The following is a 26434-nucleotide window of genomic DNA, read 5'->3' as shown; positions in this document are numbered from 1 at the left end:
GATTCCAAGAAGCTACTGGAAAGTCACTCTTTTATTCTATCACTCATCCTTCAACAGTCTTCTGAGTATCTTCTAAGTAACTTACAAACTATCAGTTTCTCACTACCTCTCTCCTTATGACTCCATACTCATCCCATGCCTTAACATCCACATCTTGTGTATTTTGCATAATTTCCTATCATCTGCATCATTCCTAGCAACATAAAAGCTCTCCATTGTCCTGAAGGCTGTCATTGAGCACACTATAGTACACACTCGATTATTCTTTAGCTGTTGTTGCCATCACTGTCTGGTTGGATAATCACATAAGTGTAATACAAGAATAATGAAGTATATGGAAGTGTGAAAGAAAAGACAGTCTCTTTTGAGGCCAGCAGTTTCTTCTGGAGGACTGAGTCACAACTCTTCCTTTGTCACTAAATTATTTGCCAATGTAGACATCTCATTTTCCCAATGAGATGCTTTGCTTGTAGAAGACATGTGTGAGTTCGTTCTCACATTGCTATGAAGAATACCCGAGACTGGGTAATTTATAAAGAAAAGAAGTTTAATTGACTCACAGTTCCGCATGGCTGAGGAGGCCTCAGGAAACTTACAAGGTACACAGAGCCAAACCATATCAAAGCACAAGATAGTCTTCCTTCCCTCACTTCGGCTGAGAATCTCAGAATGTTCTTTATAAGGTTGCAGTGCTGGCTTTAGGTGAAATTCCTGGTCAGTCTCCCAGAAACGTATTGTAAAAGGGAAAAAGAAAAGACCCTCTATCACAAACCTTGGTTAAATAGAGGGGAGAAATATTTAAAGAGTTCCAGGAGATAAAATACTTTTTCTTTTTCTTTCAGAGATAAGGTCTTGCCATGTTGTGCGGTGGCTATTCACAGGCATGATCATAGTACACCACAGCCTCAAACACCCAGGCTCAAGCAATCCTCCTGTCTCAGCTTCTTGAATAGCTGGTATTATAGGACACACCACCTCACTCAGCTGAGAAAAAAAAATTAATGGCATGATGTCCAAGGAAATTATCTTGTTTTAATTTATGAGAAGATTCTCTCTTACCTTTAACTTCCAGCCTGAGACAAAGGAAGAAGTATCAAAAATTGTACTTTCCTACTTTGTCCTATCCGGACTCCTATAAAAGCAGAGCCTGAATCAAGGATAAAAATGATAACAATTTGTTTGAGAGGTATAAATCCAGTGCAATGATAGTGAGGAAAAAGAATGAGTCAAGTAAAGATGCAATGCAATTTGGTGTTACAGTACCATAGCTGCCCACTACTTCACAACAAGCTGCTAAGAGACAAGGCAAGTTGCTTAAAAAGCTCAGACATTCAGCATGTGGAACTTACTTCTCTAGAACAATTTCAAGGAGTGTCGCAGGAAAGAATAGCATTCAGTGTCTGAAACAAAAAGCTAAATTTATTGCTCGCTAGGCAAGGAAGAACAATACTTGTAAAATAGTGCCTCTGAACAAAGCAAGAACTAATCTTATATAGGATTGGGAAATGTGAAATCTAGAAATTAGTGGGCTCTCAGAAGTGGGCTTTAGAGTATTTTCCACTATGTAAGTATGGCCACTGGAATGAGGTTGTAGCTGATTGGTTCAGCTACATCTCTCCCCTCAGCTGCCACTCAGGAAGCCAGGTTTCATGCCTCATAGTATGCTGTTTCATCCAAGTCCACACATGGAGTAGCAACCTGGTGTAGACGGAGCACCAACTGAGAGGAAGAAAAAAGAAAGAAATAGTGCTACTTGTTTAGTCATAGAACATTAAGTTAGCAGATGACTTAGCCTGGCCCTGGACTGTGAAGACTAAGGCACAAACCTTTCTTGATGAGGGGACCAAAGTGGAGATTATCTATAGGGAATAATATCCCAGAATTACTAGGAATCTCAGTTCCTCTTCTTTCTCAGTTTTCCTTCAAAAATGAATGGAACTCTTGACCCCAAACTACTACCCCCATACTGCCCTCCATAAACATCTGATTCTGATTTTACCTAAAACATGAAGAAGCCAAAGCCTTTTCACTGTGCAACTCATGAGAGACCATTACAATCATCCCTCTTGCCAGGGATTTACCACACCTGGATCCACTACATAACAGTAATTTGTAGGTATGCCCTATCAGGGAAGGAGTAGAGCTTGATTTCCGTGCCCTGGTGATCTCCCCTGAACAAGGGACCCCCAGGTCTCCAAACACCAGAACACATGTCAGAGTAGAGCATATGGTCCAGCGAGCTGGGACTAAAAGTAGAAAAAGACCTGCTAGCGCTCTAACTCTCCCCATCTGTGATCTAGCTCTGCTTCTCTCTTTAGTCTGTTCACATCCTCTCTCTTTAATCTCGAAAGATTTCCCTAACAGCATCCCACTGGGGACTACTTCCAAATTCAAGCCCGCTCAAGGAAGAGAGCAGGTAGCAGAATACCAGAATCGTAGGCTTGTGCGAAAAGCAACCTGGAGAGAAGGGCTTTCATGCATTCTTGTAGGAAAGATGGAAACCTCGGCCTTCTTACTAGAGGAAGGATGGATTAAATGGTTTCTGTAGGTTTTACAAATATTGTTTATTAGGGTAAGGAAATTTTTTCCATTTTTGTTACTAAAAGGGTATTTTTGTTATGAGGAGAGGTTAAATTTTATCAAAAGCTCTTATGTTTATTGAGCTGATTTTAGGATTGTTCTCTTAAATATGTGTGGCAAATTATGTTAATTGATCTAAGGTTAAATGAGATCTGCATTCTTAGATCTGCATCCTAACTTGCTCATGATGTATCAACATTTTGCATATTGGTGAACTAATGTTGAGAGTTAATACTTTGTGTAGGGCTTTGATTCAGTGAATCAAGAATGAGATTGACCTTTACATTTCCTTCCTTATTCTGTTCTTTGTATCAAGGTGGTGCCAACCTTATAAATTGAGATGGCTACTGTTCCTTTCCTTTATCTCTTTGGAAAAGTTTTTAGAATAATAAAAATCTTTCTTTCTTCAGTTTCAGTAGAAACTAACAGTAAAGTCATCTAGGTCAGTTCTCTATGTAGAAAAATTTTTGACTACTGGCACAATTTCTTGGATTGTTCTAGTATTACTCAACTTTGCAAATTCTTTTTAAGTCCATGTTAGGTGATGATATTTCTATTTTGTCTAAAATTTCAAATTTATTAGCACAAATGTTTCTATAATATTCTTGGCTTATCTTTTAATGGTCCACAGCATTTGTAAAAGTATTCTATTCTGAGTTCCTGATATTAAACACTTGCGCCTTCTCTGTTTTTTGTTAGTTTCTCCAAAGATTTGTTAACTTTATTAGTCTTTTCAAATAGTTAATCTCTGCTGTATTAAATCCCTCTATTGTATGTTTGCCTATTATTTTATTAACTTCTGTTGTCTCTTATTATTTCTTCCTCCTACTTCATTGAGTTTATCTCACTTATTAATCTCTAACTCCCTGAGATAAGTGATCAGTTCAATAATTTCAGTTTGTTGTGATTTAAGAGTTTTAAGATTAAAAAATATCCTCTACCTGCTATTGCTGCATTCCACAATTTTAATAAGTGCTATTATTGTTAGTATTTAGTTCTAAACTTTTCATTTTTAATAAATTTTATTTGGACTTATGCATTATTTAAAAGTTTATTTCTCTTTTTCTAATATTGTTGAGTTTTTTATAGTTATTTTATTGATTTCTTGTTTGATTATGTTGCGACTAGACAATATTTGAAAAAAAAATACATCTTTGAAATTTCTCAAGAGTTGCTTTACAGCCCAGTAAGTGATTGATTTTGGCAAAGTTTTTTGCGAACTTACAAAAATATATATTCTGCAGTGGGTGGGCACAGTGTTATAGAACTTAGGTTTAGTTTATTTTTATTTTTTTTTATTATTATACTTTGAGTTCTAGGGTACATGTGCATAACGTGCAGGTTCAGGAGACCCATCTCACACACAGAGACACACATAGGCTCAAAATAAAGGGATGGAGGAAGATTTACCAAGCAAATGGAGAACAAAAAAAAGCAGGGGTTGCAATACTAGTCTCTGATAAAACAGACTTTAAACCATCAAAGATCAAAAGAGACAAAGAAGGCCATTACATAATGGTAAAGGGATCAATTCAACAGGAAGAGCTAACTATCCTAAATATATATGCACCCAATACAGGAGCACCCAGATTCATAAAGCAAGTCCTTAGAGACTTACAAAGAGACTTAGACTCCCATACAATAATAATGGGAGACTTCAACACTCCACTGTCAACATTAGACAGATCAACGAGACAGAAAGTTAACAAGGATATTCAGGAATTGAACTCATCTCTGCAGCAAGCAGACCTAATAGACATCTATAGAACTCTCCACCCCAAATCAACAGATGGGTTTAGTTTATTAAATGACCTGTTTAAATCATCTTTATTGTGCCAATTCCTGAAATACTGATGGATGTATTTATTCTCGGAGTTCTTTCAATTTTTGTTTGTCAATTTTATCTGGTATTAATGCACCTATGATGGTTTTCTTTTGGTTACTATAAATATAGCAAATATGCTTCCTTTCTTTTACTTTCAGTTTTTAAAAATCTGCTGCACTGCACACATATTTATGTTTTGTTTTTATAACTTGTCTGATATTCTTTGACTCTTAACTCGAGCATCTAGAATGTTTACATTTAATATAGCTATTAATATATTTGGTGTTTTTTTTTTTTATTTGTTTGTTTTTGTTTGTTTGAGAAAGGGTCTTACTCTGTCACCCAGGTGGGGTGCAGTAGCATGATCATAGCCCACTGCAACCTTAAATCCCTGAGCTTAAGTAATCCTCCCATCTCAGTCCCCCTAGTAAACAGGACTACAGATATGTGTCACCATGCCTGGCTAATTTTTTGTTGTTATTGTTTGTTTGCTTGTTTTTTGTAGAGACAGAGTCTTGCTACGTTGCCAAGCTGGTCTCAAACTCCTGGCCACAAGTGATCCTCCCACCTCAGCCTCCCCAAGAGCTAGGATTACGTCTGTAAGCCACCACACCAAGCCTGGTATATTTGCTTTTACATCTACACTTAATGTATACTTCATATCTGCCTCAACTATTCTATTGGGGATGAGATGGTTGTTGCTGTTTTAAGACTTTCTTAGAGTAGATTTAGGTTCACAGAAAAACTGAGAGGATGACGCACAGGTTTCTCATATACCCGCTGACTCCACACACGCATAGCCTCCCTCATTATCAACATTCTCCTTCTGAGTAATATGTTTGCTACAATTGATGAGCCTACATTGGCAGCACATAATCACTCAAAATCCATAGTTTACATTAGAGTTCACTCCTGGTGTTATACATTCTATGGGTTTGCACAAATGTATAATGATGTGCATTCATCACTAACAGTATCATACTGAACAGTTTCAATGCCGTAAAAGTTCTCTGTGATCCAACTATTTATCTCTCCCCACTCACAACCCCTGGCAACCACTGAACATTTTACAGTTTCCATACTTTCACCTTTTCCAGAATGTCATATAGTTGGAATAATATAGTATGTGGGCTTTTCAGATTGGCTTTTTCATGTAATGATATGCATTTAAAGTCCTCCATGACTCTTAATGGCTTGATAATTTATTTTTTTTTCTTTCTCTCTTTCATTCTCTTCTCTCTTGCCTTTTCTCAGACATGTTACTTTTTACCTTTCCTTTCCTCCCTTCCACTATATGAAAGTTATACACCCTGTTTATATTAATTTAGTGGTTACATAAAAATACAGTGCCCACTTCAGCAGTACCTATACTAAAATTGGAACAATAAATGGCACCTGCACAATGTTGACATGCAAACTCATGAAGTGTTTCATATTTTTAAGGGTCTTTTGAAATAACCCAGTCAGACAAAATTAAAGTTAAAATGAATGAAAAAAAACCCATGTGATATCTAGGATACCATTAAGAGAAAAAATATTTGCATTGTGGGAATTAGACAAGAGATGGCAAAAGGTGTAGAAATATATTAAATGAAATAATAGCTGAAACTTCCTAAGTCTTAGAAGAAATATACACATCCAAATATATGAGGCTCAAGATTCCCAAATATATTCAATCCAAACATATATGTTTGAGGCAAATTATTAAACTTTCAAAAGTCAAAATCAAAGAGAGAATTCTAAAAACAGGAAGGCGAAATCATCAAGTCATGTATAAGGGAATCTCCATCAGTCTAACAGTGAACTTTTCAGCAGAAACTTTACAGGCCAGGAGAAAATAGGATGATATATTCAAAGTACTGAAGAAAAGAAAAAGAAATTCCATCAAGAGTACCATACCCAGAAAAGCTTTCTTCCGAAATGAAGGAGAAATAAAATCTTTCCCAGACAAATACAAACTGGGAGAATTTGTCACCACTAGACTGGCTCTACAAAAAAATGCTCGAGGGAGGCCTGTATCTGGAAACAAAAGAATAATATATACCAAAATGAAAACACGTGAAAGTGTAAAAGTCACTAATAGAGCAGATACACAAAAGAGAAAGAGAAAGGAATCAAATGTTATGTCTATAGGAGACCACCAAACTGCAAATATAAATAATTAGAGAGTAATAAAAGAACAAAGGATATACAAAACAATCAGAAGACAATTTTTTAAAGATCACAGTAAGTTCTCATCTATCAATAACAACTTTGAATGTAAATGTTTTAAATTCCCTCAATTAAAGTATATAGACTAGCTGAACAGATTTTAAAAAGAGATCCAGGCTGGGCACAATGGCTCACACCTGTAATCCCAGCACTTTGAGAGGCCATGGCAGGTGGATCACATGAGGTCAGGAGTTCAAGACCAGCCTGGCCAACATGGCAAAACCCTGTCTCTATTAAAAATATGAAAATTAGCCAGGCATGGTGGTATGCAGCTGTAATCCCAGCTATTCTGGTGGCTGAGGTATGAGAATCCGTTGAACTCAGGAGGCGGAGGTTGCAGTGATCCGACATTACACCACTGCCCTTCAGCCTGGGTGACAGAGTAAGACTCTGTCTCAAAAGGAAAAAGAAAAAAACGAGAGAGAGAGAGAGATCCTATTCTATACTGCCTACAAGAAACTCATCACCAGTGTTGTGTTGTTTTCATTGTAAAGATCCTTCATTTCCTTGCTTAAATTTATACCAAGTTGTTTGTTGTTGTTGTTGTTGTTGTTTTGTTTGTTTGTTTTTTGGATAGCTATTATAAATGGATTGCTTTCTTGATTCCTTTTTCAGCTATTTTGTTATTGGTGTATAGAAACACTAGTGATTTTTGTATGTTGATTTCATAGCCTGCAACTTTACTGAATTTGTTTCTCCATTCTAGCAGATTTTTGGTGGAGTCTTTAGGTTCTTTAATATATTCCATCATGTCATCTGCAAAGAGGGACAATTTGTCTTTCTCTTTTCCAACTTGGATGTCTCTTATTTTCTTCTCTTGCCTGATTGCTCTGGCTAGGATTTCCAGTACTATCTTAAATAAGAGTTTTGAAAGTGGATATCCTTATCTTGTTGCAGTTCTTAGAGAATATCTTCAGTATGATATCAGTTATGTGTTTGTCGTATACAGCCTTTATTGTGTTAAGCTATGTTTCTTCTATGCCTAATTTGTTAACGGTTTTTATCAGAAAGGAATGTGAATTTTATCAATGCCTTTTCTGTATCTGTTGAGATTATCATACACTTTTTGTCCTCCATTCTGTTGATGTGATATATCACATTTATTTCTTTGTGCATGTTGAACTATCTTTGCATTACAGGGATAAATCTCACTCGATCATGGTGTATTATCTTTTTGATGTGATGTTATATTCAATTTTCCAGTATTTGTGAGGAGTCTTGTATTTATGTTCATCAGTTATTGACCTATAGTTTTCTTTTTCACTTGTGACCTTGCCTCATTTTTGTATCAGGATAAGCTAGCCTCATAGAATAAATTAGAAAGAATTTAGTCTCCTTCAACGTTTTGGAATGGTTTGAGAAGCATTTGTGTTATTTCTTCTTTAAAAGAAAAATCAACCGAAGTGTTCACCAATGGATGGATGGATAAACTGTTGTATATATACACAACGAGATATTATTTCATCCACAAACAAGAATAAAATCCTATCATTTGCAGCAGCATGGATGAGACTAGAAGACGTTATGTTAAGTGAAATAAGCCAGGCACAAGAAGACAAATATTGTATGTTCCCACTTATATGTGGGAGCTAAAAAAGTTGATCTCATGGAGGCAGAGAGTAAAATGGTGATTACCAGAGGCTGCGATAAAGAGAGGTTGGTTAATCCTACAGAAATACAGTAAAATATTAGGAATAATTTCTACTGTGTGAGCACAATAGAATGACTATAGTTATCAATAATTTATTTTATATTTCAAAATACCTAGAAGGAAAGATGTGGAATGTTGTCAAAACAAAGAAGTGATAAATGTTTGAGGTGATTATAGTGATCAATTATCCTGATTTGATCATTATATATTGCATGCATGGATCAAAATATTACATGTACTCCATAAATATATATAATTATTATGTATCAATAAACAAACCAGATACACAGGCCAGTGGAACAGAATAGAGAACCCCAAATTAAATATATGAATTTAGAGCCAACTGATTTTCAGCAAAGGCACCAAGAACATACATTGAGAAAAGGACATCCCCTTCAATAAATGATGCTGGGAAATCTGGATATCCATATGCAGAAGAATGAAACTAGACCCCTATCTCTCACCATACACAAAAATCAAAGGAAAGTGGATTAAAGACTTAAATGAGAGACCAAAAACTATAAAACTACGAGAACGATACATAGCAAAATCTCTTCAGGCATTGGTCTAGTCAAAGACTTTATGGGTAGGACTTCAAAAGCATGAGCAATAAAAAAATAGACAATGGGACTATATCAAACTACAAAGCTTTTATACAGCAAAGAAAACAATCAAGAGAGAAAAAGTAACCTACAGAATGGAAGAAAATATTTGCAAACTATGCATTCAATAAGAAACAAATGTCCAGTATATACAGGGAACTCAATAGCAAAAAAAAAACTAGTAATTTGATGTTTTAAATGTGCAAGGTATCTGAATAGACATTTTCCACTATAAAAGACATACAAGTGGCCAATAAATGTATTTTAAAATACTCAGCACCACTATCCATCAGGGAAATGCAAATCAAAACCACAATGAGACATCATCTCACCTCACTTGGAATGGCTATTATCAAAAAGACAAAAAATAAATGCTGGCAAGGACGAGGGAAAAGGACACTTTTACACACTGTTAGTGGGAATGTAAATTAGTACAACCATTAGGGAAAATAGTACAGAGGTTTCTAAATAAAACTAAAAATAGAACTACTATAAGATCCAGCAATCCCACTACTGGGTATGTATCCAAAGGAAAGGAAATCAGTATATCAAAGGGATACCTGTACCCTCAAGTTTATCACAGCACTATTTTCTTTCTTGCTTGCTTGCTTTCTTGCTTTTCTTGCTTTCTTGCTTTCTTGCTTGCTTTCTTGCTTTCTCCTTCTTTCCTTCCTTTATTTTTAAATTTCAGTAGCTTTAAGGGTACAAGTAGTTTTTGGTTACATGGATGAATTGTATAGTAATAAAGTCAGATTTTAGTGTACTGGTCACTCAAGTAATCTCAAGTAACGTACTTTGTACCCAATATATAGTTTTTTAATCTGTCACTCACCTGCCATCCTCCCTTCTTCTGAGTCTCCACTGTCCATTGTACCACTCTTTATGCCTTTGTGTACCCATAGTTAAACTCTCACTTGTAAGTGAAAATAGACAGTATTTGGCTTTCCATTCCTAAGTTACTTCACTTGGAAAAATGGCCTCCAATTCCATCCAAGTTGCTACAAAAGACATTATTTCATTCCTTTTATGGATGAGTGGTATTTCATAGTGTATATACACCACATTTTATTTATCCACTCATGGTCCGATGGGCACTTAGGTTGATTCTATGTTTCTGCAATTGTGAATCGTGCTGCAATAAACATATGTGTGCATGTGTCTTTTTTATATAATGACTTCTTTTCCTTTGGGTAGATGCCCAGTAGTGGGATTGCTAAGTCAAATGGTAGAACTGCTTTTAGTTCTTTGAGGAATCTTCACACTGCTTTCCCATAGAGTGTACTCATTTACCTTGCCACCAGCAGTGTATAAGCATTCTCCTTTCATCACATCCATGCCAATATATGTTATATTTTGACGTTTTAATAATGGCAATTCAAGCTGGGGTAAGGTGGTATCAAGTTGTGGTTTTAACTTGCATTTCCTTCATGGTTAGTAATCTTGAGAATTTTTTCGTATGTTTGTTGGTCATTTGTATATCTTCTTTAGAGAAATATCTGTTCATGTCATTTGCCCACTTTTTGATAGGATTATTTGTTTTTTTCTTGCTGATTTGTTTGAATTCCTTGTAGATTCTGGATATTAGTCCTTTGTCAGACGCATAGTTTGCAAACATTTTCTCCCATCCTGTTCATTGTAATGATTATTTCTTTTGCTGTGTGGAGGCTTTTTACTTTAATTAGATTCCATTTCTTTATATTTGGTTTTTTTACATTTGCTTTTGGGGTCTTAGTCATAAATTATTTGCCTAGGCCAATGTCCAGAAGAGTTTTTCCTAGGTTTTCTTCTAGAATTTTTATGATTTCAAGTATTAGATTTAAGTCTGTATCCCATGTTCCGTTGATTTTTGTATATGGTCAGAGATAGGGATCCAGTCTCATTTTTCTACATGTGGTTAGCCAGTTTTCCCAGCACCATTTATTGAATAGAGTGTCCTTTTACTAATTCATGTTTTTGTGTGCTTTCTCGAAGATAAGTTGATTGTAAGTATTTGGCTCTATTTCTGGATTCTGTATGTGGTTCCATTGCTCTATGTACCTACTTTTATACCAGTACTCTGCTGTTTTGGTTACTATATCCTTGTAGTATAACATGAAATCAGGTAATGTGATACTTCCAGATTTATTCTCTTTGCTTAGGATTGTTTTGGCTATTCAGGCTCTTTTTTGGTTTCATATGAATTTTAATTTTTTTTCTAATTTCATGAAAAACAATATTGGTATTTTTATAGGAATTGCATTGTATCTGTAGGTTGCCTTGGGCAGTATGGTCATTTTAATGATATCGATTCTTCCAATTCATGAGCATAAGATGTATTTCCATTTGCTTGTGTCATCTCTGATTTCCTTCAGCAGTGTTCTATACTTCTCCTCACGGAGATATTTCACATCCTTGGTTAAACATATTCCTAGATAGTCGTGGTTTTTTTTTCTTGCAGGCATCATAAAAGGAATTAAGTTCTTCATTTGATTCTCAACTTTGTCATTGTCGGTGTATAGCAGTGCTACTCATTTGTGTGCATTGATTTTGCAACCTGAGACTTTTTGAATTCATTTACCAAACCTAGTAGTCTTTTGTAGGAATTTTTGGGGTTTTCTAGGCATACAATAATACCATTGGCAAACACAGATAGTTTGACTTCCTCTTTTCCAATTTGGATACCCTTTTATTTCTTTCTCTTGCCACATTTCTCTGGCTGGGACTTCCAGTACTATGTTGAATAGAAGTGGTGAAAGTGGGCATCCTTGTCTTCTTCTAGTTCTTAGGGGGAATGTTTTCAAATTTTTCCCATTCAATATGAAGATGGCTGTGAGTATGCCATATATGGCTTTTATTATTTTGAAGTATGTTCCTTTTATGCCTAGTTTGTTGAGAGTTTTATCATAAAGCAATGCTGTATTTTATCAAACTCTTTATCTGTGTTGATTGAAATGATCGTGTAGTTTTTGTATTTGATTATGTTTATGTGATGAATCACATTTATTGACTTGAGTATGTTGAACCATTCCTACATCCCTAGGATGAAAGTCACTTGATCATAATGAATTATCTTTTTGATTTTCTGTTGGATTTAGTTTGCTAATATTTTGTTGAGAATTTTTACATCTATGTTAATCAGGGATATTGGTCTATAGTTTTCTTTTTTGTTGTTATGTCCTTTCCTGGCTTTGGTATCAGTGTGATACTGGCTTCACAGAATAATTTGAGGTGATTCCCTCTTATCAATCTTTTGGAATAATTTCAGTAGGACTGGTATCAATTTTTCTTTAAATGGCTGGTAGAATTCAGCTGTGAATCCATCTGGCTCTGAGTTTTGTTGTTGTTGTTGTTGTTGTTGTTGTTGGCAATTTTTTTATTACTCATTCAATTTCACCACTTGTTACTGGTCTGTTCAGAATTATTTCACCACTTGTTACTGGTCTGTTCAGAATTTCTGTTTCTTCCTGATTCAAGCTAGGAGGATTGTATGTTTCCAGATATTTATCTATTTCCTCTAGATGTACACATAGAGGTGTTCATAGCAATCTCGAATGATCTTTTCTATTTTGCGGTGTTGGTTGTAACGTCTCCATTTTCATTTCAAATTGAGCTTATTTGAATCTTCACTCTCCTTTTCTTGGTTAGTCTAGCTAATGATCTATCAGTTTTGTTTATCTTTTCAGAGAACCAACTTTTGTTTCATTGACCTTTTGTATGAATTTTTGGTTTCAGTTTCATTTGGTTCTGCTATGATCTTTGCTATTTATTTTCTTCTGCTAGCTTTGGGTTTGATTTTTTCTTGTTTCTCTAGTTCGTTGAAGTGCAACATTATGTTGTCAGTTTGTTATCTTTCAGACTTTTTGATAAAAGCGTTTAGTGCTACAACTTTCTTCTTAGCACTGCTTCTGCTGTATCCCACAGATTTTGATGAGTTGTGTCACATTATCACGCATTTCAAATAATTTTTTAATTTCCATTTTGAATTTATTGTTAACCCCAAAGTTATTTACGAGCAGATTATTTAATCTCCATGCATTTGTATAGTTTTGGGGGTTCCTTTTTGGAATTGATTTCTAGTTTTTATTCCAATGTATTCTGAGAAGATACGTGATATGATTTCGATGGTTATTAATTTGTTGAGACATATTTTGTGGCCTATCATATGGTCTATCTTGGAAGATGTTCCATGTGCTGATGAGAAGAATGTATATTCTGTAGCTCTTGGGGAAAACGTTCTGTAAATATCTGTTAGGTCCATTTGTTCTAGAGTGCAACTTAAGTCCAGTGTTTTTTTGTTGACTTTCTGTCTTGATGTCCTGTCTAGTGCTATCAGCAGAGTGTTGAAGTCCTCCACTATTATTGTGCTGCTCTTATGTCTTTTCTTGGGTGTAGTAGCAATTGTTTTATGAATGTGGGAGCTCCAGAGTTAGGTGCATATATATTTAAGATTGTAATATCTTCTCGTTGGATTGATCCTTTTATCATTACATAATGATCTTCTTTGTCTTTTTTTTTTTTACTGTTGTTGTTTAAAACTCTTTTATTTGATATAAGAAAGGTTACTCCTGCTCAGTTTTTTGTTTGTTTGTTTGTTTTGTTTTGTTTTCTTTTCTTTTCTTTTGCTTGAGATGGAGTCTCGCTCTGTCGCCTAGGCTGGGTGAAGTGCAGTGGTGTGATCTCGGCTCACTGAAAGCTCCACCGCCAGGGTTCACGTCATTCTCCTGCCTCAGCCTCCCAAGTAGCTGGGACTACAGGCACCCACCACCACGCCCAGCTAATTTTTTGTATTTTTAGTAGAGACGGGGTTTCACGATGTTAGCCAGGATGGTCTCGATCTCCTGACCTCGTGATCCTCCCGTCTCAGCCTCCCAAAGTGCTGAGATTACAGGCGTGAGCCACCGTGCCAGGCCTACTCCTGCTCAGTTTTGATTTTCATTTGCATGGAATATATTTTTCCACCCATTTGCTTTGAGTCTAGAAGAATCCTTATGTGTTAGATGTATCTCTAGAAGACAGAAGATATTTGCTTTGTAATTTTTTTATCCATTATGCCAATCCATATCTTTTAAGTAGAGCATTTATACCCTTTAAATTTAGTGTTAGTATTGAGATGTGAAGTACGGTCCTCATCATCATATTGATTGTTACCTTGTTACTTTGTTTTCTTCATGGTGTTACTGTTTTTTGTTTTTTACTTTAAGTTCTGAGATACACACCCAGATCGTGCAGATTTGTTACATAGGTATACTTGTGCCATGGTGGTTTGCTGCACCCATCAACTCGTCATCTACATTAGGTATTTGTCCTAATGCTATCCCTCCCCTAGATCCCCACCCACTGACAGGCCATGGTGTGTGATGTTCCCCTCCCTGTGTCCATGTATTGTCATTGTTCAACTCCCACTTATGTGTGAGAACATGTGGTATTTGGTTTGGTGTTCCTGTGTTAGTTTGCTAAAAATGATGGTTTCCAGCTTCATCCATGTCCTTGCAAAGGACATGAATTCATCCTTTTTATGGCTGCATGGTATTCCATGGTGTATATGTGCCACATTTTCTTTATCCCATCTATCATTGATGGGCATTTGGATTGATTCCAAGTCTTTGCTATTGTGAATAGTGCTGCAATAAACATACATGTGCATGTGTCTTTACAGTACAATGATTTATAATCCTTTGGGTATATATCCAGTAATGGGATTACTGGGTCAAATGGTATTTCTGGTTCTAGATCCTTGAGGAATCACCACACGGTCTTCTGCAATGGTTGAACTACTTTACACTCCCACCAACAGTGTAAAAGCATTCCTATTTCTCCACATCCTCTCCAGCATCTGCTGTTTCCTGACTTTTTAATGATCACCATTCTAACTGGCATGAGATGGTATCTCATTGTGGCTTTGATTTGCATTTTTCTAATGACCAGGGATGATGAGGTTTTTTTTTCATATGTTTGTTGGCCACTTAAATGTCTTCTTTTGAGAAGTGTCTGTTCATATCCTTTGCCCACTTTTTGATGGGGTTGTTTTTTTCTTGTAAATTTGTTGAAGTTCCTTGTAGATTATGGATATTAGCCCTTTTGTCAGATGGATAGATAGCAAAAATTTTCTCCCATTCTGTAGGTTGCCTGTTCACTCTGATGATATTTAATAAATGATGTTGGGGAAACTGGCTAGCCATATGTAGAAAACTGAAACTGGACCCCTTCCTTACACCTTATATAAAAATTAACTCAAGATGGATTAAAGACTTAAACATAAGACCTAAAACCATAAAAACCCTAGAAGAAAACCTAGGCAATACCATTTAGGACATAGGCATGGGCAAAAACTCCATGACTAAAACACCAAAAGCAATGGCAACAAAAGCCAAAATTGACAACTTTGATCTAATTAAACTAAAGAGCTTCTGCACAACAAAAGAAACTATCATCAGCATGAACAGGTGTTATTGTTTTATAGGCCCTGTGAATTTTATACTTTCAAAAGGTTCTGTTCTGGTGCATATCAATCTTTTGTTTCAAGATTTAGAATTCCTTTTAGCATTGCTTTTAGGGCTGACCTGGTAGTAACAAATTCCCTTAGCATTTGGTTGTCTAAAAAATATTGTATTTTTCCTTTATTTATAAAACATAATTTTGCTGGATAAAAAACTCTTGACTGACAGTTATTCTGTTTAAGGAGGCTAAAGATAGGACCCCAGTCCCTTCTAGTTTGTAAAGTTTCTGCTGAAAAGTCTGATAGGTTTTCCTGTATAAGTTACCTGATGCCTTTGTCTCACTGCTCTTAAAAATATTTCCTTCCCATTAAATTTAGATAGCCTGATGACTATATGCCTTTGTAATGTCCTTTTTACAATAAATCTCCCAGAAATTCTTTGGATTTCTTGTATTTGGATGACTAAATCTCTAGCAAGGCCATGGAGGTTTTCCTCAATTATTTCTTCTAATAAGTTTCCCGAACTTTTTGCATTTTCTTCTCCCTCAGGAACACCAGTAATTCTTAGGTTTTGCCATTTTACATAATCCCATATTTATTGTAGACTTTGTTCATGTCTTTGAAATTTTTTTATTTATTTTTGTCTGATTCGGTTAATTTAAAAGCCTTGACTTTTAAATTTTTCTTCTCCTTGGTTTAGTCTATTGTAAAATTTTGTAATTCTCTAAATATATTTTTCATTTCCAGAAGTTCCAACTGGTTTTTCCTTAAAATATCTACCTCTTTAGAAAATTTTTCACTCATGTTCTAAATTGTTATTTTCATTTCTTTATGTTGGTTTTCACCTTTCTCTTGTATCTCCCTGAGTAACTTAATAACCTTTTAAATTCTTTAGTATTTCAAAGAATTATTTTTTTGAGATGGAGTCTCACTCTGTCACCCAGGCTGGAGTGCAGTGGTGTGATCTCAGCTCACTGCAACCCCTGCCTCCCAGATTCAAGCAGTCCTCCTGCCTTGGCCTCCTGAGTAGCTGGGACTAGAGGTGCACGCCACCATACCCAACTATTTTTCTTTCTTTCTTTCTTTCTTTTTTCTTGTATTTTTAGTAGAGATGGAGTCTCACCATGTTGGCCAGGCTGGTGGTATTTCAAAGATTTCGTCTTGGTTTGGATCCATTGCTGGAGAGTTGCTGTGATCTTTTGAAGTTGTTATAGAGCCCTGTTTTGTCACATTGCCAGAATTATTTTTCTGTTTTCTTCTCTTTCAGGTAGACTATTTCCTCTAATTATTTTTGAATTTATTTCTGGCTCACTTTTTATTTGACTGTGTTTTTTGTTGTTGTTTGTTTCTTTTTTTCCCCTTGAGGATGTGACTTTAACGTTTATAAGTTATTGTAACCTAATTTGGCTCTGGGTGCTTTCAGGGGTGAAGATTCTGTATGAGCTCCTTGGTTATAGAGACTCTTTGTATGATGGCTTCCTCAGATGCTGGTTACAGTAGCAGTGTGCTTGGTGTGTGAGCAAGTTTACTCTCTCCTGTGGAGTTGGAATGGCAGAGATCTCTTGAAGCTTATCTCATTCCCCAGTGGTGTTCACTCATTTACTTATTTATTTAGTTATCCAGCATTTTATTCACCGGGTTGAACAGTTCAGGCTTCAGGCCAGTAGGAGGTGGCCACAGGCAAAAACTGGCTATGGCTAAAGCTGGTCGGTAAATGCAATAACCAATGGTGGGCAAAAGTACCAGCCTTCACAGAGGTGGCTAGGGGAGTGCTCAGTGAAACTCACTGAGGTCTTTTCAGGTGGAAGGGAGGGACCCACCTCAGATCCCCCGACAGGACAGCAGGAAAGAAATCTGTCTCCCAGTCACATTCCTGACCCAGTGTTCTAGCTATTCAGATCGGACAGGCACCTCTTTTCTTTTTTTTCACTTTTAAGTTAAGGGGTAGATGTGCAGGATGTGCGAATTTGTTACATAGGTAAACATGTGTCAGGGGAGTTGGTTGTAAAGATTATTTCATCATCGAGGTATTAAGCCTAGTATCCGCCAGTTATTTTTCTAGCTTCTCTCCCTCCTCCCACCCTCTACCCTCTGAAAGGCCCCAGTGCGTGTTGTTCCCCTCTGTGTGTCTGTGTGTTCTCATCATTTAGCTCACACTCATAAGTGAGAACAAGCAGTATTTGGTTTTCTGTTCCTGCATTAGTTTGCTAAGGATAATGGCCTCCAGCTCCACCCATGTCCCTGTAAAGGACATGATCTCATTGTTTCTGTGACTGTGTACTAGTCCATGGTGTATATATACCACACTTTCTTTATCCAGTCTATCACTGACAGGCATTTGGGCTGATCCCTGTCTTTTCTATTGTAGATAGTGCTGCAATAAGCATAAACATGCCTGTGTCTATATAATAGAACAATTTATATTCCTTTGGGGTATATACCCAGTAATGGGATTGCTGGATGAAATGGTAGTTCTGACTTTAGGTCTTTGAGAAGTTGCCATATTGTCTTCCAAAATGATTGAACTAATTTACCCTCCACCGAAAGTGTGAAAGCATTCCTTTTTCTCCACAACCTCACTAGCATCTGTTATTTTTGACTTTTAGTAATAGCCATTCTGACTGGTGTGAAGTGGTATCTCATTGTGGTTTTGATTTGCATTTCTCTGATGATCAGTGATGCTGAGCTTTTATTCATGTGACTGTTGGCAGCATGTATGTCTTCTTTTGAGAAGTGTCTGCTTATATCTTTTGCCTACTTTGTAATGGGATGGTTTAGGGGTTGTGTGTGTGTGTGTGTGTGTGTGTGTGTGTGTGTGTGTTTGTTTTTGTTTTTTGTAAATTTATTTAAATTCCTTACAGATACTGGATGTTAGACCTTCAGACAGACACATCTTTTCAGCTGCAAGAATGTAGAGATGAATTGTGACTCCACCTCTCATACAAGCCTGAGCCTGGAGGGCCCTTGTCCCATGGGAATGCAGTCACCTGAAGTGTTCCAGAAAGGCTGTCTACAGGTGTACCCATGCCGAGTTCCTTTGTGAGAAACCCCAGCTGTGTCAGCAGTGGTGCATGAGGGGGAGAAGTTCTCTTCTCCAAGACCCTTCACAAGCACCAGGGCTGCCTCACTGTTGTGGTAGAGCCACAGACTTTCCCCACTGAGCCCAGCCCTGCACCTTTGCCTCTGCTTAAATAAACTTCCCACAAGTGTAGAGTTCTGAGACTCAAGGCCTGCAGTCTGAATTCCTTTGTCCCACAGGGTGCTCCCTTGATGTGGTGCACTCCTGCTTACCCTAGAAGTAGGAGTTCCTGAATGCCAGACTACTATGATTGCTGCTGCTGCTCTGGATCTGGCCACCCAGTGGGGCTGCTACATTCCAGGCTCGTGCTAGGGAATGTCTGCAAAGGATTCATTGATGTGACTTATCCTCAAGTCTCCCAACAGTGGGTACCAGCACCAAGTCTGATGGGGCTGGCAGAGGAGTAATGTAAACTCTGTGAGATTCTTTGGTTACAAATAGCCTTAGTGTGTTGGCTTTCTCTAATTTCAGTTGTAGTAGTAATGATCTGGTCACATGAACAGACTCAAGACCTCCTGGTTAGCCAGAGTGATGCAGGCAATGGTGGTAGTTGTAGTCATGCAAAAGTTTTCTCCTTCCCGGTATTGTGTTATTCTGCCTACAGATGTTGTAATGGACTATGTTGATTGGCCTATAGCCAGGAGGAGCAGTTGGTGCAAAAGAGCACTGACTGCAGTAGTAGTGGTGGAATTTGTGCTTGGCTTATGTGACCGGGGGAGGTACTCTGGTGTCTCAAGCAATGGGCAGGTCCACAAAGCTCCCAGAAGTTTCTGTCCTTTGTGTTAAGCTACCAGGGTGGGTAAAAAGGCAAACCGGGTCGGTGCTGAGTCAGGCAAGTTCACGCTCTGGCTATCCACATGCAAGTGCAACCAGTGGACCCCGTAGGGATCAGAGGGCAGTTCTCTGGATGCTGGGGTAATGTTCTAGGGAGGAGTGCAGTTGCCCCTGCTGCACAGAAGAGCCCACACAGGAAGTGGGGAGTACAGGTGGCAATAAGCCCCACTCAGTTCCTATGCACTTGGCAAGACAGGTCCCAGACCCACAGTGTTCCACTAGCAGTGGCTAGCTAGGTTGCAAGCAGGCTGTGCTCAAAGCTCAAAACTATCCAGGCCATAAGCCTTCTCTGGCTGCCAAGACAAAAACTGCTCAGGCCATGCCCCTCCTGGTCTGCTAGCAAATCAGGGGCACCCAGCTCCTACACCTGTGGGCACAGCACACTTCCCACTTGCCCCTCAGTTCTGGTCAAGGAGGTTCATCCCTGCTAGAGATTACATTGTGAATCTCAGTTGGGAGCTTCTCACTTCTCTCAGCCCGTGACCACCAGCTGAGCTAACTGGCAGACTTCTGCATGGTCCTCTGTGAGGTAGGATCAGGAATGGCTTCCCTCCGTCCCCAGTAGAGTCTGGGAGTGCAAGCAAAGTACATCCTGAAGCTGCTCCTTCTCATATACTCCCCTCAGCTCATTAAGTCAGCTCCAGCACTGATTAAGGTCTTCCCCATGGCCTGGATTGCCAGGTTCCCCAGTGGGAGTGCATACCCAGAGGCAGTTTCTCTTCCTTTCACAGTCTGAGGACTCAGAGTTTTCTGCCTGGCTCATAGTGTAAGCTGCAGTTTGCTACTTCTTTCAAAGGGTCTGTGGTTTCTTTCAATTTTCCTCTTAAGCTCCTGTGTTGCTTCCTGGAAAAAAAGTTCACAGCATGAATCTCTACACACTATTTTGTCTTTCCAAATAGGAAAGGCATGGTAACAATGACTTCAATCTACCACCTTGGAAAAGAAAACTATCACAGCACTATTCACAATAGCCAAAATATGAAATTATTTAAGTGACTATCAACAGATGAATGGCTAAAGAAAATGTAGTATATAAACAGAATGGAGTACTATTCAGCCATGAAAAGAAGAAAATCCTGTCATTTGCAGCAACATAGATGGAACTGGAGGTCATTATTCTAAGTGAAATAATTCAGGCACAGAAACATAAATATCACTTTCTAACTCATATATAGAAGCTAAAAAAAAAAAACAGGTCATAGGCCGGGCGCGGTGGCTTATGCCTGTAATCCCAGCACTTTGGGAGGCCAAGGCGGGTGGATCACCTGAGGTCAGGAGTTCAAAACCAGCCTGGCCAACATGGTGAAACCCTGTCTCTACTAAAAATACAAAAATTAGCTGGGTGCTCTGGTGGGCGCCTGTAATCTCAGCTATTCAGGAGGCTGAGGCAGGAGAATCGCTTGAACCTGGGAGGTGGAGGTTGCAGGGAGGTGGAGGTTGCAGTGAGCCTAGATCACACCATTGCACTCCAACCTGGGCAACAGAGTGAGACTCCATCTCAAAAAAAAAAAGTGAGATCATAGAAGTAGAGAGTAGAATTATGGAAGTAGAGAGTAGAATAATTAGAAGCTGCAAAAGGGATGGAGGAAGGGAAGGAGAGGTTGGCTAATGGATACAAGTTACCGTTAGACAAGAGGAATGAGTTCTACTGCTCTATACCCTGTAGAGTGAATATAGGCAACAATAATTGCTGCCTATATTCTGAAACATAGTATATTTTCGAAGAACTAGAAAAGAGGATGTTGAAGGTTCACAACACAAAAAAAATAAAATAAATGTTTCAGGTGACAGATATGCTAGTTACCCTGATTTTATTGTTACACGTTGTGTACGTGTATTTGAAATATCACTCTGTATCCCATAAATGTGTACAATTAATTACATGTAAACTAAAAAAAAAGACAAAATTACAGCATATTTTAACTAAATTTCATCCATAGTTTACCCTCCTCCCTGAAAATACAAGAAACTTAGGACTTTTAACCTCATTTATCGTCTCCTAACATTTTTGCATTTTAATTCTATACTGGTTTTTTGAATGTCAATAGGAATTGTGATTATCATCCTATATAAAAAGTGTTCATTTTCCTTTAGTAGTTTCTAGTTACTGGACTAGTTTTGTTTCCTGTGTGTTGTACTCTAATAATTTATTCTGGTTGTTCTTTCAGTTGATAATTATCTTTTCTGTTGGTCTTCAATCTGCAAGAAAACCTATTCATTTAGTGTTGAATTTTATTTCACTTTTTATTTTTGGAGGGTCTATTTGGTTCTTTATCATATCTATTATGACACTTCATGTTCTCTTATTCCCTCCAGTTATCTTCAAGTTTGCATGAAATATGTGCCATGTAATTTCAAAATCTCAAGCAGAATATCTTAATTATCTTGGCCACTTGCATAATAAGGGGAGAGTAGTTGACTTCACACCTTCTGTTCGAGTACTGAAAATACTCCTGAGATAAATATACCAAGATCATGCTTGGAAAAGGAAATGAAGCGATCAAAACAAACAAAAATATACAACAACTAAACAGACAAACACATACATATATATATGAACATGCATATACATGCACATATACCCATGTGTTGTGTGTTAGTAATTGTATATAAAATGAATATAGATAATTATGTATATTTAAGTATATCTATGTGTAAATACTTATGTAAAGATAGAGATATAGGTTTAGGTTTAGGTATACAGAATATAGATAAATATAGACATACGATTTCTAAAAGCTACCTTAACACATACATAATCCATTTGAAGAAAGGATTCTATAGTCAAAAACATTTTAAAACCTCTATTGTAGTCAATATCCTCTTTTGATACATGATGGTAAAGGGCCCAGAAATTGGCAATCGAATCCCAGATCAGATATCTTCCAGCTGAGAGACAAACGCTCACAGCTGCAAGAGGTCTTAAAAGATCTTCTGTGCATGCTCATGATCACTTCCCAGTTGCCCTAAGATGTTTTCCAGCCACTGTTGCAACAACTCCCTGAAGAGAAAGTACTTGGGCTCACTAGAACAGCCATTCCCACGAGAACTCTAATTGTGAGGGTACTTTGCTTTGCTGAGTTGAAATTGCCAATTTAGAAGTAGCTTCCCCACTGCTAAGACTGATAGAGAGGAAAGTTTGCAGCTTTCCACACATGTAGTGTGTGTGTGTGTGTGTGTGCGCACACACTTTTTGTAACCACGTGACCATGTGACCTGGAGCATCACTTAATATCTCTGAGTCTTTCATTTTAAAATGTGATCAAGGTTAACTGCCATACGGCATGTACAGAATATGAGATAAAATATATAAACCCCCTTTTATATGTCTTGTAACACAAGAAGATAGGGATTCATATTAATGTCCTTTCTTTCCCTCTTCGTTGATTTCTCCTTCACCAGAGTCATGCTCAAAACAACTAATTCTGCTACCAAATGAGAGCCTCAGATTATTTGAAGCTAGGTATGAGATGCCTGTGCCCCAGCTCACCTTTTCCCAACATGAGTCAACTGGAAGTCCATTCCACACTAAAGACACTTTCCTCTGGGATACACAGTGGAGCCCAGGGTAGACACCATATTTGGACAAGACTTTTTTCCCTGTGAGGACTGAACCAAAAGTGAAATTTCTGGAGAGAAAGAGGCTAAGCCAAAGGACACAAGCTAATCCCACTAATTCCAGTCTCCATTATTTCCTCAGGAGTTTTAGAGTACCACTTATGAACAGTGTGCAGGTATTTAAGATTCTCATAGCCTCACAGCCAGTCTTAGCATATGATGCCAAAAGGAGCTAGATCTCAAACTCCTCAAAGCCTCATGGTTAGAGCTCAATGCCTTGGTTAATTAAGCATCTTTCAGTAACAGCCTCAATCTTTCAGGCTTAGAAATCTGAGACAAGATAACACTTTTTAAAAAAAGTCTAGTTTTGCAATCATATATTGGAAGTTCTGGCAAATGATTCAGCATAGAGAATACAGAGAGAATAATGTAGTCATTGGTTCCACAATCAGTCACCCTGCCACAGTTCCACTGGTAAAATGCTCTAAGAGGCCCTGAAGGTTTCTACAAGACTCGATTTCCCATTGGCAGACTTTGAAGTGCCAGCTGGAATGATCCAGATCTTCCGCTTTTTTCAGGTATGTTTCTCGTATTGTTCTTGAGTTTCTAATCAGAAACAGAAAAACCAGAAAGCAGAGTGTATCCACAAGTAGATGTCATACCACAACTGGAGAACAGATAGGGGATATAACATAAGAATGCTTAAGCATGAATTTGTTTCCAAACACAATAACTTATTATTATACTTGCCCTGAACTTTGAGATAGAGAGAAAAAGAGAAAGACCTACCAACTTTGCAATCATATGCTAAAGGTTCTAGCAAATGATTCTGCAGCATTCTTTCTACCTACACTAGACCAAATCCTTTGCCATATTCCATGCAGACATGGCAAAAAAAAAAAAAAAAAATGCACAGCATGAGGCTGTAAACAAGATACTTAAGACAGAGTCCATCACTCCAGAACATTAGGGTGTGAACTTCAGACTGTGGAAACAAGATGCTTTGGGAAAGGACAGTGGCCCTGGTAGGCAAAGACCCTGGGAACATAAAAACCCCCAGGTTAGGGGGATGTGGGAGGGGGTCTTGAGAATGACCCAAGGTCACATCAAAAGTGACATCACAGCCCAGAACATTGTTGTCTTTCAACTCGCTCCCACCCAGAAGTGCAGTCCACGCCAATTTACTTTTCTGAGTCTGTACTGTCACACTTGCTCCCGGTTTGGTGGGGGTGGGCACACTGTTCTCACTCAAACCCACTTCTACCCCCCCTTCTTCCATAGGCCTCTTTTCATCCACACCAGACATTTACCCACTCCAGAGTTTTACTGAATTATCCCCAACCCAACATCCAGACCTCGTTCTTCTCCATCCTTTTTTGTTTGTGATGGTGGCTGGGCAATGATAAGAATAGGCAATAAGGAAAAATTAAAGGGTGTTTTAGTGGATACTCAAACTCCAGAAAAATAATAGATGTATGTCTGTCCTAGAAACAATTTTCTCTTCCCATCTCTGCCCTCTTCCCAATCCTTACTACCACAGAGGCAAAATGGAAATACCACATTCTCCACTCTAATAAGTTACCTAAGTTCTTCTTTGCTGACAGATTTTTTATATCGAATTATTTTTTATTTTATGTACATATCCCAGAAATTCTGACTAGCATCCTATTCTAATAGGAAGGCAGAGATAACTTTTAACTGAGACAAGAATTTCTTCTCTACAGGACAAGTGTGATGCAGTCCCATGCAATACCAGTACTTCAGGAGGCCAAAGTGGGTAGATTACTTGAGGCCAGGAGTTCAAGACCAGTCTGGGCAACATGGTGAAATCCTCTCTCTACTAAAAGTACAAAAACTAGTTAGGCATGGTGGTACACACCTGTAATCCCAGCTACTCTGGAGACTGAGGCACGAAATCACTTGAGCCCAGGAAGTGGAGGCTGCAGTGAGCCAAGATCGGACCAATGCACTCCAGCCTGGGTGACAGAGCGAGATGCCATCTCAAAAAAAAAACAAAAACAAAAACAAAACAAAAAAAAACCACAGAATTTATTCTCTACAACATAGCTGAGTCTCATGGTCAAATGAAATCTGGGGCCAACTTCTGGCTCTTTATGCCTGTAGGTTCTGATTTTGCCATGACTTAAAAGAATGATCAAGCTTAGGGAAATCAGGCCACAACATCAGAATCAAATGTCATGTATGAGTGTGGGAATGTCATGTTGTTGTGCTGTTCTCATTTACCTATAAGGATTGGCCTTGGCCACTTCCAAAAGGGACTAGCTGTGGTTCAGTGAAAGGCTAATACCCAAGAGTATTTCCTTTCATGGACAAGGGATGACATTCTTCTACAGATTGAGAAAGAACATCAGGAAATAAGGAATAAAAGTGGAGAGAGTGTGTAATCTGAATAAACTTTTCCATCACCATATGGTAGCCACTGAGGTATCTCTCTCTTCTGACAGATTCAGAATCTAACACCAGAGACATAGACAAAATACTTTTATTCTTATTCTTCAGCCCCTCCTTAATTTTTCTCCCCAGGGCCCTGAAAAATATAGGAGATGGTGAAGTTTGGAGAAGACTTATATTACTAAAATTAGAAATAAAAGTGGAGACATTACTACCAAACTTAGAGAAATTAAAAGGACTATACAAGAATACTACTACATTTGTATACCAACAAATTAGATAGTCTAGATGAAATGGACAAATTACTAGAAACACAGAAACTGCCAAAAAAAAACTCAAAAAGAAATAGAAAATCCGACCAGATTCTCACTTCCATCACTGCTATTCAATATTGCACTGGAATTCCTAAACAGAACAATTAGGTAAGAAAATGAAATAAAAGGTATCCAATTATGAAGGAAGAAGTAAAACTATTTCTATTTGCAGATGACATGACTGTATATAAAGAAAATCCCAAATAATCTACACAAAAACTAGTAGAGTTAGTAAGCAAATTCAACAAATTTTGGGATACAAAATCAGTTGTGTTTCTATACACAAACCCACAATGAACAATTAAAAAAAGAAACTAAGAAAACAATTTCATTTATAATGACATCCCAAAGAATAAAATACATGGGACTAAATTTAACCAAGGAAGTGAAAGAATTGTACACTAGAAACCACAAATAATTGCTGATTAAATGGAAAGATGTCCCATGTTCATGGATAGGGATACTTAATATTGTTAAATGGCAATACTTCCCAAAACAGTCTATAGATTCAGGGCAATCTCTGTCAAAATTTAAAATGGTCTTCTTTGCTGAAATGGAAAGCCAATCCTAAAATTCATATGTAATTCCATAGGATCCAAAAAAGCAAAACCAATATTGAAATAGAAAAACAAAGTTGGAGTACTTACACTTCTCAATTTCAAAACTTACTACAAGCTACAGTAATTAAAACAGTATGGCAAAGGCATAAGGATAGACGTATGGATCAATGGAATAGATTCAGAGTCCAGAAGTAAATTCAACATTTATGACCATTTGATTTTTGATAAGGATTGTCAAGGGGGTCTTGAACATTCAGTGGGGAAAGAATAATACCTTCAACAAATGGTGCTGAAACAATTTGGATAGCCACGTGCAAAATAGTCTAGTGGACTCCTACCTCATGTCACATACAATAATTAAAATAAATCAACTCTAAATATAAGGGCCAAAAC

The 26434-nt window shown here is 37.6% G+C and overlaps 1 pseudogene; it reads left to right on the top strand.

Moving 5' to 3' along the window:
• Positions 1-5751: 5751 nt before the first annotated feature.
• On the top strand, positions 5752-5845 carry LOC119619614 (U6 spliceosomal RNA; annotated as a pseudogene).
• The last annotated feature ends 20589 nt before the right edge of the window (positions 5846-26434 follow it).

Source organism: Chlorocebus sabaeus, chromosome 24 (assembly GCF_047675955.1).
Source record: "Chlorocebus sabaeus isolate Y175 chromosome 24, mChlSab1.0.hap1, whole genome shotgun sequence".
NCBI lineage: Eukaryota > Metazoa > Chordata > Mammalia > Primates > Cercopithecidae > Chlorocebus > Chlorocebus sabaeus.
This window is presented reverse-complemented; position numbering and strand designations above follow the sequence as displayed.